Raw genomic sequence first — 10,216 nt, 5'->3', positions numbered from 1 at the left:
TTTGCCTGTACATGCAGAAACATTTAGATGGAGATGTTGTTCTAAGCATTCTGGAAAATCTAATTTTTTTCACTCGTGCCCAAGAGAGGAAAGGGCCTGATCAGCCCAAGGGATTAGTAAATGTGATTTGAAGTTTTTCACCTCCTGGTGACTCACTTCGAGACTGCAAGTTGTAATGAGTTCATGGCTGGCCAGAAGCACGCTAAAGAAATGTTTCACACTTGCGGTCCCGTTTCCCTAGCTGGGAACATGTCACAAAGCTCACACTGCCTTGCATTTTGGGGCACTTACAGGCATTTCCAAGCTAATAGACTGAAAACTAAAGGGTAGGGAGTTCATCTACCTCTTTACCTTTAGAGGATATGTCTCAAGGACAGGAGAAACTCACCCTGCATTCCTCTGTGCTCAGTCTATTACATTGATAATGAAAGTTGTTTTCTCTTTTACATAGTCAGGTTGCTCTTCCCATAAACTCATGTTTACAAAATAATGTGTCTTTCTGGGCATGATTAAAAACAAGAACTGCACAGGCAGCAACAATGCAAGTTTTAGCATCTCCTCCATCCCACATGTGCCAGTCTTTATCTGGAGGGACAAGCTCTCAGGGAGAGAAGGTAATTTCCTTAATACACTGGCTGAATATTGGCTTCTCTGCTAAGATGCTAATGTGTCCTGGAATAATGATAACATTACCTAACTGCTAGCAGTGAGACATGATTCCCTTTGTAGAAGCTGAAAATGTTAATTAAATTTTTTAAAGTAAGTGCCTACTTTAAACTTCTGCTATCTACTGTAGAGGGAATGTAAGGACCAAACTCAGCACTGTGAATTACATTCCCTGAGCTAAGCACTTATTTCTTAAGCTATGAGGAGTATCATAACATGAAAATACCTTCCTAGACATGGACCATAACCCAGAGACACTCAAGTCAATATGGATCTTCCCATGGAGTTCAGTGTGAGTTATACTAGAACAAAATGGTGAAGTTTGGTTCTTTTGGGAGAGTAACCAAGTGGACCAGTAGATGGGAAAGATACTCAATAATAACTGTGATTATTAGTAATCCGTTAAGAACTTGAGTCCTTTTTCTCAGAAGGTGATGATCAGGGTTCCTACGTCTGCACAAGACGTCTGCGGTAACAAAATGAAGCTACAAAAAGAACAGAAGTGATGTCCTGAACCAAATTAGGGCAGTTTCCCAAGCAGACCCAATCATCAGCTTGAAATGCTCTGCAGAACTGGTATGAAAAGGAGAGAACAGACCAAGAAACACTGAGAAAGAACAGACTCTTGGCTCAGCTGGCTTCAGAAGATAATCATGAGCTTTCTGGAAGCCAATTTAAGTGCCATGCCAGAGCACAGCCTAATTTCTCTGTTAAGACCTTTGCCAGGAAATAAACTATTTCATTCAAGTGGTTATTGCATTAAGCAGAAATGACTAAGGCTAAGATTCTGAGATCCAGCTCACTGCTGAATACTACCTCACTTGACAAGCAGACCTTAAATAACTAGAAAAACATTTTGAAAGTGAGCTTTTAATTCACATATATTTTTAGCTGGGCCTCCTGCTAACCCCTAGATATCTTGTTTCCTATCAGAATGAGTTAAAGCTTCATGTAGCATAAGATAGAGGAAAGCTGAACTGCTACAGCACATGGCTTTATTTACTGAGTAGGATCAAATGGGTGAGAAACTGGTGATGCTGGCTGGGAAGTGGCTTCCCTTCTCTGCACAGAGCAATGCCCAAGTGTGGTAGTAGGTAGAATCTATTGAAAAATACAAAATGTCAAATGTACTCACAAATACTTTAATGAGTTTGTCTTACTCTGGCTTCTGCAATCAGAATTATTTGCAAACAGCTGGATGACAACCAGATTATTTTTTTTCAGAAGAATGGCATTTCATTGTTCTGCTTTAAAAATTTCCGTCATTCAATTAGGGAGCTGAAACAATGTCTTGGACAAAAATGACATGTTCGCTGCAAAGCAAACAAAAAACAAACACAAGCCCAGTGGTTTTTTCCATTAAAATAGCTATCTTTCTCCAGCTGGCTATCCCAGTATAAATCCTAATGGAGGCAAGACATGGCAGTTTCTAACTTGAAACCCAAGGATAAATGAAGCTGGGGGAGGAAAACTGATCCAGGTACCTCCAAGTGGAGAACAGACCCCTTCTGCAGTGAAAACAAAGCCCCAAGGAATCAACTGCACGACATGAGTAATCCATAGGAAAGTATGTAATCAAATGATTCACAAATAAGCCATAGGCTGAGAATTATTCATTGATTTCCTCACTGGATTCTGACACATGCCGCATTTTTGTGAAGACTTTCTAACCAAAAAAGGTATCCTCTTTGTGGCACGTTTTTACCCAGAACTTTTGTGTGCCTGGAAAGAAGGGGATTTCTCTGAATACCTTCTTTTGAATGAAACACGAGGCCTTGACCATTTTTGTTAATCATTGTGTCTACGGCACTTTTCACCGAAGTAGGTTGTTAACCTCTGAGACGTGGCTCCGTTCCAGCTCAGATGTTTTTCTTTCTTCCTGCATTTTCTCTGTAGTTTCAGTGGGATGACGTATTCCTCACTTCCCTTCCTTTGTGTAACCCTGGTGGCACAGAATGGGAAAGGCTGCTGTGTTTCCCACCACAGACATTGCCTGCTGTTGAAATGCAAGTAGAGCAGGCTGGCTGTGCAAAAGGAACCACATCGATACTCTTTAATGCATTTAAGAGAACCTGCTAAGAGAAGCAGACTTTGCCCATGGTATTAAGCATGCTGGTGTTCTTGTTAGAAATGGAGAGCGTTGTTATCCTAAGACTTGTGATCTGTCCATTCTTCATCTGGAAAACAAGGGTTCTTTGCTTCATGCCTAGAAAGTCAGAGAGGAGACCATGATTAGCTATTACTTTCCACATTTTTTTTTTTTTTAAAGAAAACTCCAGAACAAACAATTTGACTTGTAGGTGGTCTCTCTATACGACATGTGAAAGAAAGCTCAACGCATTAAAATGCAGTCTGCTCTGCTTCTCTCTTTTACATTAAAACTTCTGCTGGAGTATGAAAATCTTTAAAACCTTTTTCTACCACAATATCATGTCATTAAGTGGTGCCTTTCTCAAGTAAAGACATATTTCTCATGTATTCACACAGCACTGTTCTAAGATGGAAGGGTACTTCTCTTTCTCTAGGCACGTATCTGAGACATCGGCAAATTAAAGGCTTCTCCAAAAGGTCTCTGAAAGGTCTGGGCTAGCAATCTTCCACCATACCACCAGCAACCACCTAACACGGCTACATATCTTGGTCTGGAATGAGCTTACCTGATATTTCAGCCGCTGTCAGCTTGGAGGGGAAGGATGAAGAAGCACTCAAGGTACTTTTCAGAGCCTAGGAAGCCTTTCAGTAAAACCAGGACAAAGTCAGGCTCGATATTGCTAATATTTCACAGGAAATCCACCTCATCCAAAGATCTTATTTCTTCACTTGATTTTTATAACCTGTAAGGATTTCTTTGTGTACTATAAAGAGAGACACAGCCCTCGCTCCCTTGAGGACAACTTCTAAATCTGCTCCAAAGAGGTACCAAGGCAATACCCCTGGATCCAAAGGCTTCAAACTTTTGAACAACCCAGATCAGACATTTGTGGCTCAGGTCCATCCCTGCTCCAAAGGCCAGAAAGCCATTCCCCTTCCACCGGTGTGATTTTAATTTTAAAAGCAGTTTCTCCTGGCAGGCTGCTCTACCCTCGGCCGATTACGCAAAGTAAACTATTGACATATGCAGACCAGTTGAGGCCATTTTCTCCGTTAAATTCAAACCTTGTTTTAAAAGTGCAGTTTTAACATGTTGTTCTTTCTGAAATATTCCACAATATGTGCTTTCACATTGGGTTATATAACATTACATTCTTTTACAATAATAAAGCACAGTGTATTTTGGAATTGTTTGCAGACTGAAGCTGTTTAGCAAATGGGACACATCCAGATGTGAAAACGTTCTGCGGCTTGGCTAGACATGTTACTAAACCTTTGAGTCAGACATCCAAATGACGCTCAGGATGAATTTAGATTTCCTTTCTGAAAGGGACCTAGTGCTTTCCTAGTATGCGCAGGGGGAATCGGAGGTTCCTGTTTCTGATGCTGGGGCTCTGCACTTTAACACAACTTATCATGAATTCTGATCTGAATGTTAATTCAGTAATATCTTAAAAGTGTTCGTGAGCTTCATTTGGGTACTTACATAGTCTGCTAATGGCCTCGATGCAGGACAACACATCATGAAATAATAATGTCGTGTTGAACCCGATGTCTTCAAGCCTCAGACTAGGGTAGAGGTGACGGGTGAGAACATGGAAAGAAAACTCTGCTCAGCAGTTTTACATGTATGGGCAAATTCCTGTGACTTTTCCACATCTGTAGGTGGGTAACACAAGCAATAAGGGAATCTGCTGTTCTAACAGAATAAATAAAAACATTTCTAAGTGCATGGGGTTCTTCTATTTCAAGAAGCTCTTGAGAGGACGTGATCTAGGCAGCGTCCCTTGTTGGGTGAAGATGGGCAACCAGCAAGAAGAGATGTTAGCAGGGGACACCTTAGACCTTAGGAAGATATTTTAATGCCCCTGGGGGAACAGAAGACAACTGAGGCCAAAACTGTGGTCTGCCATCTAAACAGCCATCTGAGAGCACTTACAGAGCTTTGCCAAGGGTATGAGATCATTGGCAGGAGCCTTGGCACAGAGGATCTCTTGTCCAGACGCCACCCCTGTTCTGCATTTTTGCATGTGGCTGTTCCTTGTGCTATGTTACCTGCATGTTTGGTTATTAGGATATTCATTCACTTTGGCCTCATGTTATCTGCAAATTTAGGCTTAAGGCATTACAGAATAGACTCCACAGGACTTGTATATATTGGTTCTGGATTGTCTTTGCATAAAGAGATATTCTGTGGACTTCAGGAGTTTCACGCCAGTTTCACGCTCTGAGTCCCAGCCCTCATTGCTCCTGTTCTTCCCTGAATCACCTTCCTGGCACTTAATTTATCTATGGCCTGCAGAAGTGAGGACTAAAAGATCTCCACTAGGACCAAATAATCTGCTTCACTTGGCTTTCTCCAACCTCAGATTCTGGTCTGAATCAGTCAGGACCCGTCCCATTAATTCAGCAGCGTTTCTGCTGGTATGAAACAATGGGTCTATGTCAACAGCGTGCTGGTCTGGGTTTCCATCACACTGAAATCAGAGCAGTCACAATGTCATCGCCCTGGAGAAGCACAGTGGTGAGTTCATCCACAATAGTTATTTTAAATTTGACTTTTTTTTTTTCCTTTTTTTTCTGGGCTGACTGATGGAAAACTCTGGGCTGACTGCCTCTGAGATCGCTGTTTTTTGTTGTTGTTTGTTGTTCTGCTTCCTGGTTGTTATTAATGATATCCCATCATTATCCAAATACTTTCTAACCACAGGAATTAGCACAGCTACAAACTCTCTCTCTCTTTTTTGTATTTCTCCCCTTCCCCAGCAAATAAAGAATTGCTGTTTATTTGTAGGGGCCAAAAGTCACAAACTGCTTTCATCCTTTCCCTGCAAATAGGCACAATTCAGTGATTTACCACACAACTGAAAACTTTAGGTTTATTACCTTACACTATTTATTGTTTCATTTACACACAATTCTTACTTACTCATTCAGAGGATTAATCCTGGTACAATTCAGTTTATTGCACTGGTGAGGTTCTAATGCAAATGTTTAGCTTTGCCTTTCTTTATCAAAGTTACTGCTTTAAAAACATGCTTATCTTCAACTAGCCTTCATCCACAGCTGTGAGATATCTGGGTGGGAAATGAGAGACAACTTAAAATTGCTTGCCAGATCTGCCTTATTTGCAGATGTGCAATGTGCACAGAACGGCCACCTGTCCTTACTAGCCTTAAAGGAAATATACATTAACGTCTGCACTGAGCTTTACAATGATTGAAGTTTTCTTTTTGAAGGAAAAAAAAATAAAAAACCTGAACATTTCATGCACTTATATGGTATTTTGTGGACTTGGTACTTTAGAGCCAAAGGAAATGTCCAAGTCCAAGAGAGCTTGCTGGATGTGCAGGCAGTATTCTTGGAATTGGGTTAAACTGTAATCATCAGGGAAATCGCTGTTGCTTTCCTTATGCTAGCATATTCAATGTGAAATGCAGAGTGAGCTTCCATCCAGTGTAGGAACTTTTCCGTTCTTTCTGGAAGCAACAATTTCATTCCTGGTGGGTAGGTGAGCAGCACACACACAAACAAACATGCAGGGCTTTGTTCTCTTCACACCTTATCTCTGGGAAGTCTCACACTCACTTGGATATTAACTTATTAACAGTTCTATGCTGGGGTCTTCTAGTTCTGCTCCAGATATGCCTCAAGAGCTGGGAATAATCCCACCTCATGTGAGGCATAGGATACGTGTCTGCAGCTAAACTTGACACCTGAATTGCCTTTTGTAGTCAATGGGGAGACACTGGCATTTTTAGGGACCAGAGTCAGGGATCTTTTTATTCAGAACTGGCTTGAGTTAGGTATTTAACTTGGATTAAGTTGATTGCACTCTAAAATCCACTTAATAGATCTCAATTGTCTACAAAGGAGCTTGGGTGACTGGCTCAGATATATGACATATATGCTATAGGGATGTCCAAATCCTGTCCCTGCTAAGTAAAATCTCAGCTTGGTTTGACATCCTCTCTGGATGTGCAGTGGATTTATACTCCATCAGGCTAAGGGAGACATGTCAGCCCTCACTCAAACCTGCTTATCCCTTTCTCAGTCACTGTGTCCTGCACCAAGATCATGCTTGTCAGTCAGACCCATATGCTAGGCACCAGTTTTGACCTCTCTGACCTCTTTTGAATTCATTTAAATACAGACTGTCACAACTGTTTAGGTTCCTCTAGGATAAAGCTTTTCCTATGCATCTCCACAGATAAATTCTGTGCAAGGCTTAGGCCTTTTCTGAAAGCAAGCTGCAGAAATTGTCTACAGTCAAACTCCTTATGAATAGAAAACTCATTGATGACTTTAACCAGAATATGGGTGCTTGATTACACAGTTATGTACAATCCATATGTGTATGGCCACACCTACACTATTTTACTGTCTTCCCCTTCGGTGTTCCTCAAACCTCAGCTGTATTCCTTCACCTTCACTGATGTCCACAGCTTTTCTTTCCCATCTCTTCCTATCATCCGCCTTGAGAGAGCAGTTCTTGCTTCTGTCTCTCACCCCTTCTGCCACATTTTCAGAAGAACTCTTCCCATTAAATATCTATCAGCCAAGTTCATTGTTCTCCTTCAGATTCCTCCTCTAAGCTCGCCTTGGCCCTGATGCCTAGAAATACTTGGCAATACACGCTGCCTTGCTGACTAATGCAGTTGCATTGTTTCCTCTCTCTTCATATAGGTCTGTTGTCTTCTGCCTTGGATTTAGGTTGGAAAACTATTTATCCATGTATACATAGCACCAACCTCAACTGCTCCTGAGCCACCATAGTACAATGAGTAAATAACGATTAGATACACAGATTTTGAAAACACAGGGGTAAGTAACTTTTCACAAAAATCTTTCCAGCGGAGCTTTCCCCCATCCTTTTTCATGAGCACTAACACTGTGCTCCTTTTGTTACACATTCTTCATTCTTCTGGTTTTGATTCCTTCATGCTTCAAGTTGAAAAACTTCAGCTAGGTTCTGAAGCCAACATACGGTTGCAAGCATGTGCTTTTCTTTTTAAAATTCTTTCATTTTCTTTGTGTCAGTAAATGGCCACGTTTTAGGGAAAAAAAAGGTCACCACCTTTTAAATTGTGCTCAGGGGAGGCAGAAAACTTCCAGGCTGTAACAGGTTTCTACCATCTGTTGCTCTGACTGAATGGGTTATACTGCAAGCAGGTATTGGTGAGACGAGGTTTACTGGTGTGGTCTTTTATTAGACCAGCTGGTATAGCTTGAAAAATTAAGCAGCTTTCCAAAATATAAGCCCTTCTTATGTCCCGAATATGTCCAAAATAGAATGTATATAAAATGCATAGTCTAATATAGCTTATGCTGCATTAATAAGCAAACATACAAACAAACAAACAAAAAACACAAAACAACCCCCAAAAAACTCCAACAGATGAAATACACCAAAAAAGAAGACATATACAGCCAAACCCTGAGATACATTAGATCTAGAAAGAACACAGTCAGTGAATGCTACATCAATAATCTAAGGATTATTTTTACCAAAAGATGCTCTTCTACTAAAGTAGATAAAGCTATTTGAATAGGTATTTAAACTTCTCCTAAGGAATTGATTCAAATCAGAAGGAAAAACTCCTCTGATTATGGACTAGTGAGAATCCTAGCCTGGAAGCCATGCAGAGCAGTTACAGCTATGATTACAGCCTAAATAAATATTCTAGTTTGAAGAAATTCTTAGAGACCTCTTATCCTACCCCAAAACAAACCTCCACTTGTCTTCGTTTGAAGTTAGGGTGATCTCTACAGTGATGCAGTTTCTTCAGGTCTTCTGTTTTGTCTGGTGTCTTCTGTTTTTATCTCCGGTGAAATCTAGGTGAGGGCATTATAGGTGTAAGACTCAAACCTCTGCAAGGCAGTAATTAATAATAATGCAAATTTTAAGGCCACAAAGATGATAAAGGGCCTGGAGCATCTTCCCTATGAGGAAAGGCTGAGAGACCTGGGTCTGTTCAGCCTTGAGTAGAGAAGACTGAGAGGGGATCTCCTCAATGTTTACAAACACCTGAAGTGTGGCAGACAGAGGGATTTGGCGAACCTCTTTTCAGTGGTTTGTGGGGATAGGACAAGGGGCAATGGCTGCAGGTTAGAACACAGGAAGTTCTGCACCAACATGCAAAAGAACTTCTTCACGGTGAGGGTGACAGAGCACTGGGACAGGCTGTCCAGGGAGGTTGTGGGATCTTCTTCTCTGGAGATATTCAAGGCCCATCTGGATGCCTACCTGGGCAGCCTGCTCTAAGGAACCTGCTTTGGCAGGGATATTGGACCCGATGATCTCTCAAGGTCTTTTCCAAACCCTTCAATTCTGTGACTGTGAAATAGCTTTGTTTGAGAGGCACCATCTAAGAGCTTGCTCTTCCCCAAATGTTTGAAAAATGAATATGGTTAGGAGGCAAAACAGTCGATCAAGGAACCAGCTCAGGTGCCTGTCACCATTAAACGCCTATCTGGACCTGCTCTAGGGTTAAAGCATCTGTCAGTGCAGACAGAAGGAGGCCGTGACTGAACAGGGCTGCTCAAAAGTGAATATAGATGGCTGCAGAGGTTTCCTCAGGAACAGAAATCCTTACAGTCTGCATCTCCAGCGAAGTGAAATCAGTCAGTGTTCCCGCTGGCCCCTGCCAAGCCTTTTGGAGGCCACCCCAACAGCGCTGCCTCAACAGCTCTTGCGCGCCCAGTTCCTCTGGATAACTGCTCTCTGCTCTCCACTGGGGAATGCTGTTGGTCTGGCATGACACCCGAAAGCTGTTGCAGATGGTCGGGAATGTTTTATTCTGATTAAGAAAGGACTCCAGATGTAAGAATGTCAGTTCTCAGCGCTAAAAGAAAAAAGGGAGGGGAATACATTTTGGAATAGAAATAGCCATCCTTTTCTCGAGGACAGAGGATGTGAGCGACAGTTTTTCTAACTTTCTCTACTGCTATGCAGCAGCAAATTGTGCTGTACCCAATATTTTTTTCCATGGAGGAAGACCTCATCTTCAGCTTGGTGTTTTACCATCCACACAACCAACTTTTATCGGATCGGTAATCTTTTCATTGCAGCGATTGCTCCTGCTTCAGATCTGTTGATCCTGCCGTTCTGGTAACATCTGCATAAGGCCTCCTTTATTACTGTTCCAGGCACTGTCGCTTCCCTTCTCTTCACTAATGTTTTGGTATGATGATGCAGTGTCTGAGCAGCACTTTGAAATTGGTCACTTTTATATAACACAGCACTTGTCCAAAACCCAAATCTTTTTAAATTTATGCTTGAAAATTTCAGACCTTACTCAGTAGGAGCCACTCAACAAGACCCTACTCAACTCAGGTCTGAATGTGGTCTAAGAGGAACTAAAGGCTGTAATACTAAGCCATGAGTTAACCTACCCTTTTTAAAAAACTGTAAGATTAATAGCATTTTAGTCTTTCATTGCATTACATCCCTGTACTA

General features: G+C 41.5%; 1 long non-coding RNA gene across 1 annotated transcript; it reads right to left on the bottom strand.

The window, feature by feature from the left end:
• Window positions 1-2,694: 2,694 nt before the first annotated feature.
• LOC311430287 lies at window positions 2,695-5,743 on the bottom strand. The gene is made up of 3 exons (XR_014688667.1): window positions 5,687-5,743; window positions 4,244-4,416; window positions 2,695-2,872 (listed from the first exon to the last, which is right to left on the bottom strand). It is a non-coding gene; the product is annotated as an uncharacterized lncRNA (long non-coding RNA).
• Window positions 5,744-10,216: the final 4,473 nt, after the last annotated feature.

This window comes from Aythya ferina, assembly GCF_964211825.1.
Source record: "Aythya ferina genome assembly, chromosome: 1".
Taxonomy (NCBI): Eukaryota; Metazoa; Chordata; class Aves; order Anseriformes; family Anatidae; genus Aythya; species Aythya ferina.
The sequence above is the reverse complement of the archived record's forward strand: the minus strand, read 5'-3'. Positions and strand labels throughout refer to the sequence as shown.